The sequence below is a fragment of the Protopterus annectens genome, chromosome 5.part0 (genome assembly GCF_019279795.1).
Source record: "Protopterus annectens isolate FY-2018-M chromosome 5.part0, PAN1.0, whole genome shotgun sequence".
Lineage (NCBI taxonomy): Eukaryota > Metazoa > Chordata > Ceratodontiformes > Protopteridae > Protopterus > Protopterus annectens.
In genome coordinates this window covers 1,912,690,172-1,912,714,172 of record NC_056735.1, presented here as the reverse complement: position 1 = coordinate 1,912,714,172, position 24,001 = coordinate 1,912,690,172, and the positions used below count along the sequence as shown (strand labels likewise).

At 38.8% G+C, this 24,001-nt stretch overlaps 1 pseudogene; it reads right to left on the bottom strand.

Moving 5' to 3' along the window:
- Window positions 1-10,310: 10,310 nt before the first annotated feature.
- LOC122802435 overlaps window positions 10,311-24,001 on the bottom strand; it is a 221,390-nt pseudogene continuing 207,699 nt past the window's right edge.

The window sequence follows — 24,001 nt, the reverse complement described above, 5'->3', positions numbered from 1 at the left end:
GGATAGCTCAAGGAAAAGTCTATTAAAACTTGAGAGAAGGGAATGGAAAAAGAGTGCTAAGATGTTGTGAAGCATGGGCAGATCCAGTTATTAGTTAGATGTTCTTTCAGCCGAACCTTGAAAGGATAGTAGAAGGGTATAAGTCTGACTGATTCTGGAATGTTATTCCATGATTTGGCAACACTGTGAGAGTACAGACTAACACCATTAGATCTTTGAGGTTTGTAAATAGATAGTAGATAGTTGTGAGAAGAGTGTAGGTCACACAGTGGAATATAGTGTTGAAGTAGTGATGATGTAGTTTGTGAAAATGGAGTTGTACAGTATTTTGTATGTCAGTGTTAGTTGATTAAAGGTGAGAAGGTGGGGTAGTTCGAGCCAGTTTAGGGACTTGAGAGCAGAGCAATGGTGAGAGTAGTGGGCTTGGTCTGTTGCAAATTTAGTTATTTTGTTATAACATTGCATAAGTTTTGGTTTGAGGGAAGAGTGAAGATTGGTCAGAATAGATGAAGCGTATAGAAGGGTGGGTAAGAAATAGGTGGTGGCAAGGGTGACTCATGCGGAGTTGGAGATGAATTTCTTAGCCCTATACATCATGCCCATTTTTTTATTAGTTTTTTTATGTTGTTGCTGATATGTAGGTCAAACTTAAGATTGTTGTTAGTAGTGACACCTAGCAGTGTTGTGAGTGAAATCACATTAACTGAAGTATTATTGTTCAGAGAAGTAATAGCAAAGTTAGAAGTATCTGGAGAAAATAGTTTTGGTAAAAATAATAAAAGTTTAGTTTTTTGGGGGTTAAGTAGTAGATGGTTGTTGGTATGTCAAGACTCAATGGAGCTAAATGCTTCTTAAGTTAAGCTCTGTAGATGAGAAAGATTCTACCATCATGCATCACTTTTGTCATTTTGATGTCAGTAATGCCATGATTGTGACTGCATGGTGACACACAACCTATGTTAATTTGATAATGCCACCAGAGCCACAACAGTGTCTCCATGGTGACACACATCACTTATTTCAATATAGAATAAAACACAAAAAAATAAAAATTGTTCTTAGGGTGTTGGAATTCTTTAGTTACGTGTCCAACAATATACACATAAAGGTAAAAAGGAATACCAAGGCACGATCTAGTCTTCACAAGCTGCAGGCAGTCAAAAAAGTTAAAACAAAACTTTAATAAATCCAGAGATTAGTGCTTTCATGATGTATCCCATTGCTTCTTTAGACCATAACAGAAGTAAAACAGTCAGCATTTTTAAGCATCAAGCAACCAATCAAAACACATAAAACCAGCAATTAATCAATTAACTAATCAATGCAGCCGTCTTAACTTCAAGAATGGTTTAAGTGAAACATTGTCATTTAACCCACTCCCTCTATCAGCATGCATCCTTATAATCCATCTGGCTTCAACAGATTTTGTTTGTGTTTTAATGTCACCCATCCATTCCCTCTCTGATAGTACTTCTATTGCCATATATTTAAATATATGGCTATTGCCTCTTTCACTGATATGTTTTGCCAGTACATTATTTGTAGAAGAGATGCGCATATGGTATAAATGCTCTCTGATTCATGCCCTGAGTTCCGTCTCTGTTTTACCTAGGTATAATGCTGGGCATTCCTGGCAAACTGCCAGGTAAACCACATGCTTGGTGTTACAATAAGCTAAAGCTTGGAACTTATATAAATATCCTGTATCAGGATGTACAAATACACAGGATGGACTTATGAATGATTACATGGTTTTGTGCCTGGGCAGTGATTTAATCTATTTGTATCATTGCATATCTTCTTAGGATTACATAACATTCTTCTTATATTCTTTTTATTCTTGAAAATAAACTTCGGAGTATCACGCACCAAACTCCTAACCATGGGTTCAGCCACTAGCACATCCCAATATCTCTTAACAATTTCTGTTATTCCCTTACAGTTACTGCTAAAGTGAAGTGACATCCTCTGGGCATTGTTTTTGGTTTGTTCTGTAGGTACTATGTCAGTAGTTCAAGTGTTTTTTTTATAGTTGAAATATTCCAAAATGGATACTTGTCTTATTATTGCTTAGTCACCAGATGGATAGCCAATTGATTCATGGGCAGGACACATGTGGTTAAAGTTGGTGAATCCAAATCCAGCAAGAGACCAGTTGTTAGTGGTGTGCCACAGGACTCAATGCTGGAGCCACTCTTGTTCAGAATATACTTCTCTGAAGTCAAGGCTAATGTGGAAGGCCTCTCGATGACAAAGTTTGCTGAAGACTGCAATCTGGGGTCAATCATTGAATCTCCCAGTGGTGCAAATATCATTCAGAAGGGTCTAGATCTGACAAATGATTGGTACCAGAACCATTGCTTAAAACTTAATGCAAAAATGCATTATGATAGTCTTGGGTAAGTCAAACAACCCTGAAAATTACAACAACTATAGCACACCATCAAGGGTAGACTCAGAGGTGAGAGATCTAGGTGCACAGAGACATAGTAGCCTGAACTTTGACCGCCATGTGTCCACAATGGTAACCAAGTCCTTTTATGTGCACAACTTAAAAGTAAAGGTATGGCATCCAGATCCAAGGAAATTATAGCCCCATTGCACTCAGCCCTCATTAGACCAATAATCAGTTGCAATGCACCATGTGGCATGTACTTGACTAGGAACGTACAGTGGCTGGAACAACCTCAGAGGTGCCTCACAAAGAAAATACAGGGTGTAAACAACATGACCTATGCAGATAAACTAAAAGCCTTATCTCTTTACTCTGTCTCCTACCAGCTATTAAGGTGTGACCTATACCTGACCTACAAGGCACTCACAAATCCAGCCCTGATGGAGCTGCTACACATCCACAAGTCAAACAGCATGAGGGTCACCCAATCTAGTGGATTAAAAACTTAGTCTGCGACTCAAACAAAACAGTCTCGAGAGACAGATATGTGTCTCAAAGATTGTCCCTTCTTTGGAGCAGGCTTCCTATTCACATTAAGCAGAGCTTCTCCCTGGCCCTCTTCAGACACATTTGGATCAATGGATGGGGAATTGCACATTCACATCTGGGCTAATGTGTATGTCTCTTATGGAAAGGGCAATCTGTAAGATAATCAATGCACAGGCACAAATCCATGCCATCTTCTTGCTCTGAGGGACCATACATTGGGTAAAATCAGGTTATATTGATTAGACTTGTAAGGGCCCTTAAGATGTTAGCCTAGTAATCTCCTATGAACCTATGAACCTGTGATAGACAGTCTCAAAGTAGGTCTAGGTATCATATGAAGACAACATTCATTCAAGTAATAAATGACTTCCTTAGACTGAAGGATCAGAAAAGTTGTCGGCTGTGGTCTGTGTTGGTTTCTCAGCTGCTTTTGATACTAAATATCATGCATTCCTGACTTTACATCTGTAGGTGTGCTGTGGGCATTCCAGCACAGTACTGGACTGCCTTCTGTCCTGTCTTGCAGGTTGTAATCAGGGGGGTGATGTTAGGGATAAACTCCTTTGACTCCTATCCAATGGAAGCTGGTATACCACAGGGTTCAATTTTGGCTTATTTCTTACTTACAGTATATAAGCTGCCAGCAAGAGAAGTCATGGTGAGGAGAGAGATGTTTTATCTATCATATGTTGATGATATACAACTTTACCTCTTTACCTCTTCTTCTCTCAAGAGAATTTTCCTGATTTTGTTCATAGCCAGAAGACTGTCTGAATTCCATTCTTAATTGGATGATGTCTAAGCAATTATGGCTCAAACAGCAAAGATGGATGCAATGTTGATTTCTCCTACTGCCATCAATCAAGTTTTCCTGTGGTGCCAGGGTTGATCACTTCAAGCAGGAATCAGCTGGAATTTAGTTCTCACATTTTGGATCTGGGCATAGCTCTTGAACACAGACTGACCCTTGGGAACCAGCTGTCAGATGTCATTACATCTAATTTCCATCTAAACAGCATTGCTTAAACCAAATGCCATAGTACCATTTTCAGTTGTTGGGGTGGAGGTAAATACTCTTGTGTTTTCCCATCTCAGTTATTACAATGTTGTCTACCTTGGGTTTGAGATGGCAATCTGGTCTGCCTGTAAAGAGTACAGAATACCACTGCCAGGCTGGTGATTAGTATGGCTGGAATGTGTCATATATTTCTTGCACTCCAAGATCTGTGATGGCTGATATGACCAAATATGTATTTATGATTCATATCTTCACCTTCTGTGACCTATGTGATCTGGGTCCTGCCTCTCTAAAAGAGTTGTTGAGGCCCTATATCCACACAAAACTAGCCTGAGGGCATTTCCAAAGACTCATTTGGAAACATCTTGCAAGTTTTTTTTTTTTTGAGTCTTGTCCAATCCTCAAGAAACAGCTACTATCCCAGATATGATCATATGAAAAATACGTTTTCTGTAGAAGATCACTTGATTTCTTCTGCTTAGAAGAGTTTATTGTGAGCCTGGTAGAAGTAGTTATGCAGATTTTAGGGTATTGAATTTTTGAAGGAATTCAGCTTATTTTTATTTATTTATTTTTTTAATCTGTACTGTGCTTTTGACAGCTCTAACCTGTTTTATGCATCCTTTGTCATTTTTTTTTGTATTTGTTAATTCTTAAGCTTGAGCATTCATACTTTAAATAAATAAAACTAAATTAGTTAAAGCCACTACAATAACTGCCAGTATGTTTGTACCACTCATTCCTGAGAGTCACTGGATCTGACCATCCTAATTTCTTCTGATAGGCATATACAGACACCCACCACCCTTTCTGTGAAGCAGTACTCTGTAGTGTCTCCATGAGGATAAAAAACAGGAAACATTCAGAACCTCTTCCAATAAAACTGCAAGGTATGAAGTGATGCAAACTCCAACAGCTGGGACAGGATTAGGAAGTAATCAACACAAACAAGTCAATTTATAGATGTGAAATCATTGCAAGCAAGATGGGCAGTAATGTACAGTTGTGTTACTGTTCTTTTTTGTGGGGAAAATAATATTTACATATTATGAATGTTATGGGAGTAATCGAAACAAAATAGAGTAACAAAAACAAATCAGAGAAGCACAGGTAGAATGCCACATGCAGTAGTATAATGTACAAATAACAGGGCAACGTAGATACATGAGGAACAGGTATAGCCTATGTGGTGAAAGAAGATATCAAAGCAACAGAACCTAGCAACTGCACAAGTAGAGAAGGCACTGTAGTTCTCAATTGGGGGGGGGGGCAGGAAATAGCAGTGACATCTGCAAGGGGGTATACATATAACTTCTTTTCACTGGTATGTAAAAGTGAAAAAAAATGAAGAGAAATGTAACATGGTAGAGAAGATGCAGAAATGTTAACTGGAGTTGCAATATATTGGATTTTAATCAGAAGGTGGTTAAAGGTTGGTGAAATGGTTAAGGTGTTTACCTGACAGACATAAAGTACAGGGTCTAATTTTCACCTTGGGAAGCATGGCTGTATTTAAAAAGCCACTCTGGGTCATTAGCCTAATAATTACCTATTACTTAAGGTTTTTACTGTGACTGCACTCCTACTGATCTCAGAGGGGAAAAAATCATAATATTAAAGCTTAATTTTGAACTTTTCATTGATTTTCTTCTTCAGTGATGCTGGCTTGTACAACAAGGCAAAATCAAACTTTATATAAAAATCTGAATCATACAATGGCATTAAGCTTTTTGTGACAAAAAGGTTACAGCAAACAAAATCTCATATAGGAGACGTTCATTCAAATAAATTATCAGTGAGATGTTACATAGATAGACAGTTGATTCATTTGTTACAGAATCTGCACAGTTTTAAATTAACAGTGACTTTAAGAACACTGACAGTATAGCAACCATTTTCTCAGGTGTCAGATGCAAAAGTCAAAGTCAAGTTTTAAAATGTATTGAGAAAAATGGGGACAATGTTACAGAAAATCTTTAAACTAATTAATTCCTGTTAAATTTTAACAGACAATGTTCATTAGAATATTAATTCTAAGCCAAACAAAGGTGTATAAAAGAATAGAATTATAAGTATGCCCATTACTTGAATAAGAAGCTTACAGGCTTTTCTAGAATGTCAGATGAATGTCAGTCGCATCAGCAGATTAGCATTTTCAGTGAAATGTATAACAACATCACAAAAGCATTCATATGTTTTTGTGCTTTCAAGAGTAAGGTGAGCTGCTCAGAATTCTGAATGATACAAAGAATTCTAATAGTTGGGGAAAAAAGTCAACAAAATAAAATGGGTAATATCTGATCAAATTGTAAAACTCCTTTTATCAATTTCACATTAGATCTATGGTGCCCATCTATATATGCGTCTTCATATGCTTTATAAAAGTATATAAGGCCCGTAATACTGGAATCAATTGTTCAGCCAGATCACAATCATTTGGATTGTACCAATTCAAGCACTGGGTTCTGAAAATGGTACCTTTTATATGAATTAATTTAAGAAAAGCAAAAGGCAAATACTTTGGAGATTTTGTGAAAATTCAGTAATTTGCCCTTTGTGTTCATGGTACTGAGCTTTAGGTGATTATATTAATGAGTGGAGGGGGGTTGGAGGTGCAGGAGAAAACAAGAGGAGAAAACATACTTGATCGCATCATCACGAACATGGGATCGCAATGTTCAACACCGGAAGTATACCCCTCACTGGTGAGATCAGATCATAAACTAATCTCGCTGGAGGTCCTCATCCCGCCCCCACCTGAAAAAAAAAAGACCACAGTGAAAAACTTCTCAAAAGCCGACTTCACACTTCAAAAAACTAGTGTGGTCTCCTTTAAGGCTCCTGAGCCAGTGGTAAACATTACTCAAACCGCTGAATCACTTACAAATGCCTTCTACCAGCACCTACAGGACTGCATGGATCAGGCAATCCCAAACAAAACTAAGACTCTTTGTACCAAAGGCAAGCATCCAGTCTGGTGGACCCCAGCCATAAACAAGCTCTACAACAAAAGGAGGAAGCTACTACAATATAGAGCAAAATCCTTGAAGGGTAAGACACCTTTGATCATTATAAGTAAAAAACTAAGAGCTCTCATAAAATCATCCAAGGCAAATTTTGAGAGAAAAATCGCCAAGGACTCAAAAGACAATCATAAGGCCTTCTTTAGCTATGTTAGAAACCTAGGAGGAAACTCCCAGATATGCTCAGAATTAGTTCAAAATGATGTGAAGATTACTGAACCTACACACATTGCCAACATACTGGCTGACAGGTTCAGTGCAAACTTCTCCCCCCCTCCTCCCCAAAAGGAGTGATATCTATACCAGAGGATTGTAGCCCCCCAAACATCTCCAACGCCCAGGTGAGAACTGCTCTCTCCAAGGCAAAAAACACAGCATCCATGGGACCAGATGGTGTCCCCGGCTGTGTGCTCCATGAACTCAATGAGGAATTAAATCCGCAGTTAGGACAGCTGTTTAATCTTAGCCTCACCTCAGGATATGTACCCGAGGAGTGGCGCACGGCGACTGTGGTCCCACTTCACAAGGGCGGTGCCTCCACCGACCCTGGAAATTACTGTCCCATTAGCTTGACAAGCCTTATCTGCAAAGCCATGGAGAGGATCATAATGGAACTCATAAATAAAGACATAGGGAACTTGCAGACTTTGGATCCAACCCAGTTTGGCTTTGTCAAAGGCAGATCATGCCTTTTAAACTTGGTTGACTTTTTCGAAACAGTCACCAAGGCTATTGATGAGGGAAAGGCAGTCCATACAGCCTACCTCGACCTGGCAATGGCCTTTGACACAATACCCCACTCAGGTATCATCGAAAAACTCATCAGCTTGAATGTAAACCCATACATCACAAGATGGGTTGCAAACTGGCTAAGTGACAGAACCCACAGGGTCAGAGTTGCTGGAGCCATGTCAGACTCAAAGCCTGTCACAAGTGGTGTCCCTCAGGGCTCAGTCCTGGGTCCACTCTTGTTCGGCATCTACTTTTCTGAAGTACAAGCTAACACAGGAGGGTTATGGCTGACCAAGTTTGCAGATGACTGCAAACTGGGCGCCATAGTCGAAAACACATCTGACACAGATATCCTTCAGAAGGGCCTCACAGAAATGGATAACTGGTGTCAGAGCCATGGCCTAAAGTTAAACGCCAAGAATTGCATAGTCATACCCTTCGGGAAAAACAAGGTTACCCCTAGCTACCATATAGGTGGCAATCCACTGAACACAGAAGAAGTCATCAGGGATCTAGGGACCCAGGTTGACAGTAGCCTTTCGTTTGACACTCATGTTGCTAAAGTAGTCAGGAAAACCTTCTACATTGCCCACCTGATCATGAAGGGATTCACATCTAGATCAAGGGAGGTTATCATCCCCCTGTACTCATCACTCATTAGACCTATGATTGAGTACAATGCCCCATTCGGAATGTATCTGACCCGACACCTGCAGCAGCTGGAAAGAAGGGTCTCAAAAATATGTCTTATGCTGCCCGACTGAAAGAACTCCAGCTCTATTCAGTCTCATACCGCTTGCTCAGAGGTGACCTGTGCCTGACATATAAGGCCATGTCAAACCCAGATTTGATGAATATGCTTCACCTCAAAAAATCTAGATCCCTCAGATCCACAAGGGCAGGAGACTTAAACCTTGACACGGTTATTAATAGAACGTGCTGGAGGGACAGATTCATCACTCAGAGACTCCCTATGCTGTGGAACAAAATCCCGGTACATGTGAGGCAGAGCACCTAGCTGGCCTTGTTCAAGAGGAATCTTGACCAATGGATGGGAGATTCCAGATATACCCCAGGGATTACTTCAGTGTCACTGCTTGACAGAGGCACAGCAAAATAATGGGCATAGTTTTATTCAAACTAAAGGGGTGGCGAAAGCCACATACTATGGGCTAGGCTTATAAATGCCCTTGGGCAGATAGCCTAGTATGAACCTATGAACCTATGAAGGAGAGAGGGGTTTCCCTCATATAAAAATCAGTTTTGGAAATGACTGCAAGCTTTTGATTACAGTTTTGAGCATGAGAAACATATGCTGATACCTTCATGAAATGTCAGTAATAAACAACTCATTCAACTCATTAATTTGTTTCTTTGGTTATGTTACATTGAGCCTTTAGGAGTTACCATTTTTCCAACTACATATCTTTATTTCTCAGTAAGTGTGAAATTCATAATTGCATGTTGCAAGGAATGCTCAGTGTATTCAAATTAGTTCTTCTTCTCATAAGACAAAGGTACAGCATCAGCTACTCAGCTGAAAGAAAATTATGAGCTAAAAATCAATATGGCTGAAGAAAAACATTAAACAGATTTTTTTATTTCTACCAAGGTGGAGCAACCTTACAGATGATTCTAGTATCCTGGGCAGGATGCAGAGCAACAGCTCTCTTCATTGGGAAAATGCGGGGTTGAACTCCCCTCAACAGAAAGAAAAACACCTGTATTCAGTGATATTATTATTATTATTATTATTATTGTTATTATTATTATTATTATTACGAGCCTATAAGAGATTCTGTCAACATGCTGTTGGCCCCATAATTTTGATCTCCTTTTTCTTGAGTATCACAATAGTATTTTGACTGATACTGACTAGAACATCTATAACTGACTAAAGTAATTTTTGCAACCTGAATCTGTAAACAGCAGAATGGAACATTTACAACTGCCGTGAATGATATCTAAAAATGGCATATACTTTCCATAGCACTATAGGGGATTGACTTTGAAGGGCTACCTGCATTTCACTGAGAGCAAAGCTGACACAATTTCAACTCCATTTTGATGAAATACCAATCACTGTTATTCTTAAAAAATATGCCTTGTATTTGTGCATGGGCAGTGATTTCTTTTTTAACGATTTCTCTTTTCTTTGTGATTGTGTAATCATGGAGTTGGTATATTTAACACTGGGGTATGGATGGTTTACTTCCATGTTGGTGGTGCAGGAGGCCTTCGCCCTGCAAAAACACTTTTCACAAGATGCCTCATCAATTTGAAGGTCCAACTGGCTGTTTTCATTGAGTTCAGTTTTCCTTAGTGTTTAATGTGATGAAGCATAGGTAAAGCCCATTAAAGAAATATGTTAATTTGTTAAATGCTAGGTACATTGTTGGGTCAAATAAAACAATATGTCATTTAAATACAGAAGAGAAATTTCTGGATAGATCCTTGCCAGAAGATGCATTGCATTTAAAGTGATATCATGCAGCTAAGAAAGCCATAAACAATAATCTAGAGAATAACTCAAGAGCATTGTAAAACATTTAAAAAGGTTAACTTTGAATTAGTTTAGATAACTTTTTTTTTACTATGAAAATTTTGCATGATAGGTTACTTCATAGCCATCATTATATAAATACAGTTTGCGATCAGCTGGATTATACTGAACACTTTTAATTGTTTCCAACATCTTATCAAATACCAAATTCAGGCGACTTTCAGTTCCAGTCTTTGTGTCAAACATGTAGAATAATAATTCTTTCCTGGTACTTACAGTCTTTGTAGCATAAAGAACTCCACATGCAATAAAGGCATTTGATGCTGCTGGCTTGTACTGCTTAGTTTGCCAGGTATTTTCAACAGTGAGCGTAGTGTCATTAAGTTTGCTAATAACAATATTACCTGTGCTCATCTCAGTGGAGTAAATCACCCATAAACCACTTTCATCAACAGCAAAATCAAAATCCTGCCAGTTAACACCAGCATAGGAAAATCTGTTGTTAAATACAGCACCTGGAAGGATTTTTCTTATAACAAGTGTATTAGTGTCTACATCAATTTTACAGATATCTCCAGAAGGATGACAGTTATAATACAGAGAATTATTATACACAACTGTACCACTGCCTTGTCCATAAATGATATGCTGTTCTTTTGGATTTTTTTAAAGTAAAAAATAATCATAGTTTTGGTATGTTCTGTAGTATTCCATGTATCTTGCATCTGTGTTCAGTGGTGCAACCCAGTATAGTTCCTTTTCAGGGGGTCAAGGGAAGGGATCTTTTCCCCAAGAACCATAAATATATGAAAATCCTCCCCAGTTTAGTTGTATTACAAATGGTTTGCTGATGTTGGAAATAGGGCCATGGTTGCACATTCCTAAAGAAAAGAAATTGCTAAAATGTTAATATCAGCACATTGCCAAGGTGTTTATTTACATATGTAAAATTAATTTATTTTTATTTATTTTGCTTTGTTAACCAGAACAGTACAAGTGGGTAGAGATGATTTTCAGGGTATGTGTGCATGTGTGTGTGTATGTGTGTGTGTGTGTGTGTGTGTGTGTGTGTGTGTGTGTGTGTGTGTGTGTGTGTGTGTGTGTGTGTGTGTGTGTGTGTGTGTGCGTGTGTGTGCGTGTGTGTGTGTGTGTGTGTGTGTGTGTGTGTGTGTGTGTGTGTGTGTGTGTGTGTGTGTGTGTGTGTGTGTGAGTGTGCGCGCACGCATGCTTATATCTATCTATATATAATATACAACATACAATATATAGACACACACATATATGTGTGTGCATGATGCCTCACCACTGGTCCAGTAATCATGGAGCCTCAATCATCGCCACTGGCAACAGTGAGGGATGTTCACGCTGGGAGGATAACAGTGGATGACAGGTACACACGCAGTATTTCCAGAAGTAGCTCTCTGCATCAAGTGCAATTTCCCGTAAGAGCACCCAGAGACCACAGTCAATCTGGGGCTGGGTTCTCTCTCTTTCTCCAGATCCCCAGTAAGACTCCCCACTGGCACAACTATAGAGTTGAGATCTCAGCTGAGTGGCCAAGCCAAGACCTCCAGCAATCTCTCTATCTAACCAGTGCTTCATGCCTCTGCCCAAGTAGCTGACACTCGCACTGTTGGAGATTTGGTTTACACACACACACACACACACACACACACACACACACACACACACACACACACACCGCTGGGAAAGGCTAGCACAGGTTTAATAGCTATGCCCTCTTTTGCCAGATTATACGGTAGGTATAACTACCACTAGCCAGATCTCTATCAACAACTTTAAGGCCCTTAACAAAGGGTGCCCAATCTTACTGTGTAATGTTGCTATCAATACGAATGATAGTCTGATTAAGAGCAAGTCTATTAGGACTGGCCTACACAGTGTCACCAAATAAATATACCAGTACTCTCAGACTTAAATATTTCTAGACAGACCAGTCACAATGGAAGGTTTAATATATTTAATAATAAATGATAAGAGAACAGGACAATATTAAATATGCATTTACAGTAACGTCAGAGTTCAAAACCACAGGAAATATTTAAACCAACATTGCAGGGCAGTCTCAAATAAATAAAGAAAAATGTCTAAACTAATCTTTACTAGATTCCTCACTGTATCTAAGAGAAGTTCTACACCCTAGGAACTTACCATTACAGCAAGGCAAATGTGGTGAATGGATCTTCTAGCTGATGTTGTTGTCAGGTCAAAGACAGAATACATAATGCTCTGTCTCACTCAGACACTACTCAAAATAATATCTAAGCTATTACTCCTGGGATGCTTTTAGGATGACATCACTTCTTGTCATCTGGCTCAATCCCAGGTGAAAACCAATGACTGATAGAAGCTGGCAGCATTTAGCATCTCCCTGTGAAAATACATAGACCTCAGATCTTTACAGTTGCTGTTAAGTTTAAAACACTAAAACAACTCCAAGACAATAACAAAAGCATCTCAGCCCAGACATTGTGTCTCCTTGCTGCCATAACATAATTTAATTTGAGCTATTTTTCTGAAGTTAGCCTTCTGTATTCCAGTTTCAGCTGTTAAAATATATACATCTAAACAGTTACAATAGTACATGGACATGTCTGTTCCTTTCCAGTAGGGCACACTGTGGACACATCTCTAAGCTCAGTACTTTACAAAATACCTTTTTTTTTTTTTTTAACTCACATGTCTGTACAAACAAGTTTGATATACACATGACATACAGTTCTAATACATTTGTAACACAAACATCTTATATGAATCATGTTGATATTCACAAATGACATAAAATTATTTACAAAATTCCAGCTAGCTGCGCTGGCAGTACTTCCTTTTGTGACTCTCTCTCTCTATATCTATCTATCTATCTATATATATATATATATATATATATATATATATATATATATATATACATATATATATACATACATATATGTATATATATATATATATATATATATATATATATATATATATATATCTGGTAAAAACACACAAAGTCCCAAGGTAAATGAAAACAATTGCCCAAAGTAAGATGAAAGGAGCACAAAGGTCAGCAACAAGTTCAACAAACGTGGTTTTCAACAAAGACAAATCCAATTAATTACATAAGAAAATATGTATCTAACTGTTTATATCAGTGTAACTTCCTGTTCTTCATTGTTTTTATGTAGTTTATTATGTAATTTATTGCTTTTATGCACTTTATTATTCAGGATTCACACAAGTTATCAGTGCTATATTGTGTTATATATAGAGTTTTATGTGTTATTACTTTAAATGAATTTTAATTGTTTAATGAGCAAGCTAATTGACTTATCACCAGATGATGCACAGTCATGTGATCAGTTGCATTGCTATATAAGTTTCAGTAGTGTTGAGTTCATTATCTGATGAAGCGGATGTCAGTCCGCGAAAGCGCTCATTTTTAGTTAATAAAAGTTTTTATCTACTTAACATTGGATTGCTTGGTTCACTATTGGATTCACTATTGGATTTGTCTTTGTTGAAAACCACGTTTGTTGAACTTGTTGCTGACTTTGTGCTCCTTTCATCTTACTTTGGGCAATTGTTTTCATATATATATATATATATATATATATATATATATATATATATATATATATATATATATATATATATATATATATATATATATATATATATATATATATATATATATATATAGATATATCCACACACACAAACATGCTGAGATTGCTAAAGCTATTAAAATTATACAAACTGTTAATGTTATGATTTTGTGTTATTCTGACAAAAAATGCGTTGAAAAAATGTGTAGCAGTCAGTCACAGGGCCTATGAGTTTGTGTCAGTGGCTCAGTGGGTATACAGTTGCCTTTGGTGCAGGAATAGCAGAAGGCTGTAGTTTCTATTCCAAACATGTGTGGATTAACTTCACAGTAGTGACGTTGCAGTCAAGCTCTAATACCCAATTGGATGTGCGTTACTGGGGATATTAAGCCTAGGGGTTGTATGAGGCCTGAAAACCACAGATAGACAGTTTTTCCATTCTTGGAAGATCATTAATCTGAGAATAACAAGCATCCTGTAGTGCATTATTGCTATCTGTTAAAATGTTTTGTATTATTTATCACTATATAATTTTTTAATATATTTTTTTATATAAAACAGTTTATGAAAAATAAGAATTTTGAAAATCACTCTTCTACTTAAAACTTATTTTTACAGGGGGACAAGCTGCCCTGCATCCCACCATGTGAGGAAAAGCACCCCACACCCCCGGACTTATATATACCAACTCTGAGATCACCATATGTCAGTGAAAAAGGAATAATCCAAGAAATGGCATCTCAGACTTAGTATATGTAAGTCCATTCTTTCAGCTATTCAATCTCAATATTTCAGGACTCACTAAAGTGGGTTTTGACATTTCAAATGTTTACCATTATAGCCACTTTGTTAACTGAATATACCTCAGATTTCTCACTGTGACCAAATGAATGAAAGAAATCATTGAATGCAAGGCTTTTCAACTGCCCTCCCCCCCATGCCCTTTAACCATCCCTGATTTTGCTACATTGTTCTGTTCTGTCCCTCCTATATTGTTTGATTTTCTGTGAGACCACTGAGGATATTAGAGTTTCATACTTTTTATTGTTTAGGTAATGTGTGTGGTGGACTGCCTGTTGTTCTCAAAAGACATTAGTATTCATTGTCTATGCCTCTCTCTCACTTATGCTTTCTCTTGTTCTCTTTCTCTCTCTCACACACACAAACACATAGACACACATGCATGCACACATACACACACGCAGACATGAAAACACAAGCACATGCACACAGATACGCACACACTCACACACACACACTACTTTTTTATTTATTTTATTTTATGCCTACTAAACAGCAAACCTGTCCTGATTAAACACTAATCAAGTCCCATCTTCCTGAGTTTGAGGTGGCACAGACATATCTGAAAGATCCCATGGCACTTAATAGAAAAGACTATGAAGTTACTTTATTTGTACATTTCACATATACATTATTTACATATTCTCCACATAATGCTCTTTTCCCCAGGTTTTCACTTTCTGTTATATTTTACTTTCCCCTGATTTTTTTTATCCCACCCCTTCTACCACAACCATCTTTTTTAAAATCTTCCATTATGTTCTCATCAGTCCTTATTTTATTATACATTTATTCTTCTCAGCATATTTTCTGTATACACCATATTCCTACAAAAAAAATCATTGCATTTATCTATTCCCACTTTACCGTGACCCCTTCACATTTGCCATAAAACACTGTTTTCATGTTCATTTCTTCAATATGCATCCATTTGCAAGTTTCTTTGAATTTCATCCAGAACATGTTTATTTATTTGCAGTCTAAAATGAAATGATATTTCTTTAACATTACATATGTTACCCATTACACTTCCATTATGTGATATTTCATGTTTCTTTTGACATCCAATTTGCCTATCAGAATTCTTTAAAAAAATCATCTCTTCATGAACACCTTCAAATCTATTTTACCTTTCTTTCATTGAATTCTTTACATCATTTCCTTATCCATCCCAAGGGTGAAAATAAAATGTCTTCCATTACTTACTTACTCCAGCTTCTCATCTCTCCTTTTTCCTTGCATATTTTAACTCATTCGGCCCAGATCAGCAGGGGGATTAATTAAACATTGGCTTCTTGGCAAGCTTTCTCCCAAACAATCTATTCAGGGCATACTTCAAATGATTCACAATAGCCTGGAAGCAATGAAAGTTACAAAAAATTGCAAAAAATGAAAGCTGTCTATTAGACTATGGGGTATGCAGCAGTGTTAGTATCAAAAGTCTATCTTTTGACACTGAATTTATATTTCAAATTAAAAAAAAATAGTATTTTACTTGCCAGATTATATTATTGTTAAGTTCGAACAATGGATTATACCCTTACAAGACACGCCCATCGTATCCATGAGTGAATTGTTTACCTGATTGAGGACTTTCTATTGATGTACAAAAAGAGTGGGTAGTACACTGCTGTTCTGTGATATTGAACAATAGATGCAAGTTATGCATATGATATTTTCACAATATTTCGAAACAACAGTATTGATCTTCAGAACCATTCACACTAGATGGCAGTTATGAGTGACACAATTGTGTGACATAATGCTATGCATCTGACAGCAGCACTGCTTGTCCTGTACAGCACACAGATTTACAGTAATAATTCTAATATGAAAATATAGGTAATATTCATAACTGTTTTAACAAACGTTTATATCTGTTGAGCCATTCACATTCACTGCCATGTTATAATGCTATTTTTTGAGTACCACCCACATGTTGTTTAAGCTATTGCAAACATTATATCACACCCCATTTCTGCATAATTATGTAAATATGGAAAACGTAATATTCATAACATTGTGCAAAAATTCCTTAACTGCAGCCCTGTAAATCCCACAATGACTGTTTCACTATGCATTCCCACAAAATCATGTAATCTTTTCGATCACACATTCATCCATCATGCAGGACTTATCATTCTTAACCTTGAATTATCTTTGTTCCTCCTTTCTCTCTTTCCAATTTACTAAAAAAAAAAAATCTACCATTGCTAGAAACTCCTTGTGTTATGACTGAGTGTGCTTCTCAACCAGTCTAGAAATATAGAGCTGATAAGTATATTTTTGGAACTTTTTAACAATTTAGAGTTGAATAAAACAATAACTGAATTAAATTCAGAATACTGTTTGAATAAATTGCATTTGTTTAAACTGCATTTGCTTTAATATTGCTACAACTCAAGTGTTCTAGCTTGCACAGCATTTGAATTATTTTTAGTGCTGTTTTAGCTGCTTTTCTGTAAAAAAAAAAAAAAAAGTTCTAAGCTTGTTTCCTGCCTTTCCTTTAACTAGTCTAACCCAGATACAGATTTGCTGTGTCCAGGATTGTTTGTAAACTTCTGAGCCCCCACCCCCAAAATACTTTCTGTGTTGGAAGGAAGCCTTCTGTCTTATCAATGGTAGTAGTAAGCAGTAGGTTGCCTATCTACCACAAGAGGAGTGGTTTCTGGCCCAGAAATTGTAGTTTATTGGTCATTTGGGCAGTTTTTCCATCTCTTTCAACTTTCTGGTTTAAAAGGCCGCATTTGCTCTTGTTTCTCGCCTTTCCTGTAACTAGTTACTAGTCCAGATACAGATTTGCTGTATCCAGGACGGTTTGTAACCTTCTGAGTGGCACCAAAAAGTCTGCTCTTCAATTTTTCCCTTAGATCTGCTAGTTCTCTCCTCTCCTGCACATTACTAGCTTATTAGTCTAGCACTTTACCAGACTTCTTGTAGCAATTATTGTAGCACACAAAAGTACTACCAGCACTAATAGTTCTGCAAGGAAACAGCTGCTGTACTTATTATTAATGTCCACCCCTCCAGGCATGTTTAAGGTCAGTTCCCTGTGCTTTCTCCTATTAATCTGGTGAACTTGGGCATCCTGAAGCAATGTTGCGAGAGATGCACTTATATATCCAAAATGGAAGCCATGCACTCTCCAGTCAAGACCAGAATAGCTGGTCAAGAGGAGAAGGCCAACAATTGCACCACACCACATGGAATACATAGCCCTCCAGAACACACACCAGCACTGCCTTCACATAAAAACACACACCACACACCCATCTTTGCAGATGGCTCTCAATAAAAGTCTACCCAAACAGCAGAGGCCTCCAAGGCAGAAACACACTCGACCACCACAGCACAACAGTAATCACAAGACACATAACTCTTCTAAACAGTGTGCCACTCAACCAAAGACCCTAAGGCAAAACAGTATGCCAAACACACTAGTCATAGGTAACTCAATAGTGAGGCACACTGATGTCAAACTCACTAGGTTGAATAAGGAGAAAGTAACAGTCAGCTGCCTGTCAGGTGCCAGGATCCACCACATAATGCACACATTCAGGTCCCTCAATTACAGGTACAAATACGACTCTGTCATTGTACATGTGGGTGTGAATGACCTGAGATGTTCCTCCCTGGACTACATCAAAAGAGACATGGAGGAGCTCTCGGATTATGTAGCCCAGGTGGGTATAACCCTAGCCCTGAGCAGCATCCTACCATCATCCAGAATGATACCACAGTACAAGCAGAAAATGATTCATTTCAACAATTGGCTAAGTTTCTGGTGTCATTCCAAGGGGATCCAGCATCTGTCTACCTGGGATACATGATTGACAGACCTCGATGCTTTGCCAGAGATGGCCTGCATCTGTCACCCCTGGGCTTCTGGATACTGGACAAGTCTCTTTCCACCCCTATAGTGCCTTTTTTACACTGTGTTCCAAAGACCAAATTACCACTGTAGCAGCTACAAACAAATGCAACCTGAGGGTCATGCTGCTCAATGCTAGAAGTCTAAATCTCAAAATGCACTCCTTTGAAGCACTCCTTAAAATGGGGAGCACTGACATTTGTGCTGTAACAGAGACCTGGTTCAAAGCAGCAGAAAGCATCTCTGCACTACCAGGCTATAACTCATTCCACACCTTTCGGCCCCAGAAATTGGACCAAAGCTCCAAAGGTGGAGGTGTTTCCATATTCATAAAGGATGCGCACAAGTCCAGACTGGTAGCCCAACATAACACATCAGAGATACTTCAGGTGCAGTTAACATTGGGTAAGACAGCAATTCAGGTCATAGCCTACTATAGACCCCTTGCCATTCCCATGACTCACACTCCACTTTCCTAAGCACCCTGGAGAATATTAGGGTCCAAAGTTACACTCTGATACTGGGCAACTTCAACTACCCCTCCATTAACTGGGTAAACTACTTATGTACCAATATACTTGCCCAACATTTCCTAGAATTCATTAACTCCAATGCCCTGAACCAGCTCGTTCTTACCCCCATTAGAGGGAGCAACATCCTTGACCTGGTCATTACTAATATGGGTGACCATTGCTCTACACCAGTAGTCAACTTGGTTAGATCTGACCACAAATTAATCACCTTAGTAATCCATATCCCCCCACCCCCACAAAGGTAACCACCATGAAAAACTTCTCCAAAGCTAACTTTGGGCTCCTAAAAACAGAGGTGGATAACTTCACGGCACCCATGCAAATGGAGAATAGTTGCATGACTGTGGAATCATACAACAATGCATTGTACGAACACATACACAAATGCATGGATCTCACCATACCCAATAGAACCAAGATGCTCTCCTCCAAAAAAAGGAAGCCAATCTGGTGGTCCCCTGCCATAAACAAACTCTACAACAGAAGGAGGAAACTGATATGGAATAAGGTGAAGTCCCAAGACTGGAAAAACTCCCTTATCAGCCTCAACAAAAAGTTGAGATCCCTCATCAAATCCTCTAAAGCTAGCTATGAAAACAAAATTGCAGCAGATAGTAAAGACTACCATAAGGCCATCTATAGTTATATAAAGAATCTCCACAGCAATACCCAGATTTGCTCTGAGATGCTGCACAATGGTACCTCCTATACCGAGTCAACAGATATTGCCAATATACTGGCCAACAGATTCTGTGCCAACTTTACCTCCCCCAAAGGACTAATCACAATACCAGTAGATTGCCAGACACCCAATATTACTGCTGCACAGGTTAAAACAGTACTGTCTAAGGCCAAGAATACAGCTTCTATGGGACCTGACAATATCACTGACTGTGTTCTACATGAACTACAAAGTGAACTGGCACCACACCTGTGTGGCCTATTCAATCACAGCCTCATCTCAGGCTTTTTCCCTACCAAACGGCACACTGCTACAGTCATCCCTCTTCACAAAGGAGGAGCGAGTACAGACTCTGGGAACTATCGCCCCATTAGCCTGACGAGTCTGATATGCAAAGCTATGTAACCCATTGTCATGGACCTAATAAACAAGGATATATAGAATCTACAAACCCTGGATCCCACACAGTTTGGTTTTGTGAAGGGTACATCATGCCTTCTCAACCTGTTCGACTTCTTTGAGTCAGTTACTAGAGTTGTGGATGAGGGCAAGGAGGTTCATACAGCCTACCTTGATCTGGCCAAGGCCTTTGATACCATTCCCCACTCAGGAATCATAGAAAAACTCACTAAGCTAGGCATCAACCCCTATATCACTAGGTGGGTTACAAACTGGCTCACAGACAGAACCCACAGTGTGAAAGCAGCTGACTTCAAGCCAGAGTGCCGACCAGTCACAAGTGGAGTTCCACAGGGTTCAGTCCTGGATCATCTCGTATTTGGTATCTACTTCTCTGAAGTCCAGGCCAACGCAAAGGAACTCTTGCTGACAAAGTTCGCAGACAATTGCAAGTTAGGAGCTAGTATTAACGTCTCAATTGATTTTAACATTGTGCAGAAAGGCTTCAATGAGACCGACGACTGGTGTCACAACCATGGCCTTAAGCTCAATGCCAAACAATGTGTCGTCATCCCCTTTGGGAAAAACTCAGTTCCCATGAATTACCACATCGATGGTAGTCCACTGAACACAGAAGCCGTTATAAGAGATCTGTGAACACAGGTTGACAGTAACCTCACTTTTAACCACCACATTGTCACTGTGGTCAGAAAGTCCTTCTATGTGGCATATCTCATTACTAAGGGTTTTCCATCCAGGAAGATGTCTGTCTCTACTCTTCCCTTATTAGGCCAATCGAGTACAGTGCCCCATTTGACATGTACCTCACTAGACATCTGCAACAACTGGAGATGCCACAAAAGTACCCCACAAAGATGATCCTAGGCCTTAAACAGTTGTCCTATATGGGCAGACTCAAAAAACTCAAACTATTCTATGTCTCATATCGCCTACTTAGAGCCGATCTCTGCTTGACTTACAAAGCCATGTCTAACACAGCTCTGTTAGAAATGCTACATCTAAAGAAATTCCATTCTCTCCACACCACATGCTCTAGAGACCTCAACCTCATTGCCACAATCAACAGAACATGCTGGAGGGACAGGTTCATAACCTAGAGACTGCCCATGCTATGGAACAGACTTCCCATACATTTCAAACAGAGCATCTCACTGGCCCTCTTCAAGAGAAATCTTGATGAGTGGATGGGAAATAGAAAATTCAGCCTGGGGATCACTCCAGTGACTGTACTCAATAGAGGCACTGGGAACTAATGTTGGTGGCATGATGCCAGGGTAATCCTATGGGCTAGGCTTGTAAAGGCTCCAGGGCCATTAGCCTAGTACATACCTATGAACCTATGAACCTATGTGATATTAGACTCAATATTAAAACATTAGAACACTATGAGTATTCATACAGTGTATATAAACAAATATTTGTCATTGCCTCTGTTTGTCCTATTTCTCCGTTAACTTCTGCTGCTATCTTAGTCCCCTCTGGTATTACACTATCCACACCTTTCTTTGTTTGTTTAGTTAATATAAATATATCAAATATTTTTAATATTGTCTTCTTGTCACCTCTAATTAGACTCAAATTCTACACATCCCACAGCTATTTGCCTATTCTATCCTGCCTGCATGCAGACTGCACATCGCTTTGTAACCCATGAGTTACTTTTAGGTGATATTACTGCTATATTAGAATATTAACATTAATATTAACATTATTATTAATATTAATACAGTGACTCTCCATTAAATATTTATCTGTTTGGTGTGTAGCTGTCACATGCTACTGTGTTTCTTTTAGAAACAACAGCCCTCTTGTATAGCCTTCCCAATATAAGCATCATACTCCATTTTAGTTTGATTAAGAAATAAAGCTAATATGGAATAAATTACTTAATGTAAATCAAAAGTAAAAAAAGGCAGAATTAAAAAGTATTACCACATATATTACTTTTATTGCATACCATATATTACATTAAAAACAGCATGTCTTAGGTCATTTAGAAATTCTAAAAGTCCTTCTTGTGTCAGATGTACACCATCTGATCTGTAGAGTTCTTACCCCCTTGCTTGTAATGAGGGATGATGGACAACAGTACCAACTACATCCACCATGAGGGATGCCGCAAAACTATTTATTGTCTCATAGACCTTCTCTAGTCCTTTCCATGGCCTTACACCCCTCCATGTTAGTCTTTGTCCAATATCTGTCCACACCAGGTAAGTCTTTTGGCCACAAATTCAAGATGCCTTGGCAGGTCACTATTGCAACACTGCAACAAGTATGCATTTATGTCACTAATTACCTATATCCTTCAAGTCAATCCAACCAAATTAAGACACAAAGTTCATACATGCCAATACTTTAATTTAACCTCTCTGCATGCAGAGTGGGATGCCAACACCTTTTTTCAAAGGAGGAAGGGCAGTACAATGGTAATGTGTCATGTGAGTCCAGTACACATGTGGACAGTGCATTTACCTTCCAGGTGTATGACGCATGTGTTCAATGATAGTATCAGCAGAAGGTGACTGTTTAGGCATGGCCAGATCCAGTGAGTCCAATCCAGATGGGATTTCATTCATGGTCTGGGCTACCCACTGCTGTTGGTGAAAACTATTACAATGCACTGCCCTGTTCTTCTTGAGAAGACATGATAATGTAGCATCAGCTTTGTCACTATCAAGGGGCACTTGCTTATGCCATATCTGTGGGATATTGTCTTCCTCGTGATTGCTATCCACACCACAGCCATGTACTGCTGACTTTTTTTCAATCTTCCTGATGTGCAATGTCAGTAAATATAGTTCATATTCAGAGTGAGATTTTCCAAGGTTGCCTTCTTCCAATACAGGCTATACCTAATCAGATTATGAAAATTCAGCCATGTCATCCTCACAGGTGTACTCCAGCAGATTTGCAATATCTACCAGTTTCTTGCTATTCATGGTCCAGGCCCTTCCTCTACCAGTATGAATCTCCCAAGATAAAGTGACTTTATTTTGATGTGTCTATAATAGCTCTTTTTCTTTGATGTCAAATTAAGAGGACCTCCCTATACCCTTGTGGCAGAAGTGTGTACCTCAGATTCCATCTGAGTTGGATTGCTGGAGAAAGGCTCAGTTTGGGGCTTTCCCATTGGTAGTTTGTCTTAAAGCACAACAGGGGTTAGCGCTGCCACATATAGATGCAAATGGATAGAAACTTGAATATTCCCTAGAAGCCTGTCAGTAGAACCCTTCCAAGTCCCCTGTTTCTCTGCAGGCAGCTCAACTGCACACTTTGCAGTCTTGACACAGCTCTTCACCCTAAACCATCAACAGAATAAGCCCCTCTATTATTTATACATCATAAGTTCATAGGTTCATAGGTTGGTACTAGGCTATCGGCCCTAGGGCATATACAAGCATAGCCATAACAATTTCCTGGATATTTCTTCCCACAATATTTACTTCCTTGGACCCCTGTCTAACAGGGTGACTGACATGGTCAGCGGGGTGAATTTCCTATCTCCCATCCAGTCGTCAACGTTCCTTTTGAAGAGGGCCAAGGAGACATGTATGGGCAGCCTATTCCAGAATATGGGGAGTCTCTGGGTCAGGAACCTATCCCTCCAGCATGTTTTGTTCATTGTGATGATGAGGTTTAGATCCCTGGAGCGTGTGGCTCTGAGGGATTGGGATTTCTTTAAGTGGAACATGTCCAACAGCTCAGGGTCTGACATGGCCTTGTATGTTAAGCAGAGATCACCTCTGAGTAAACAATATGCCACAAAGTATAGATGGAGTTTTTTTTAGATGGTCAGCAAAGGGCATCTGCTTTAGGCCTGTGATTCTTTTAGTAAGGTATTTCTGTAGCCTTTCCAGCTG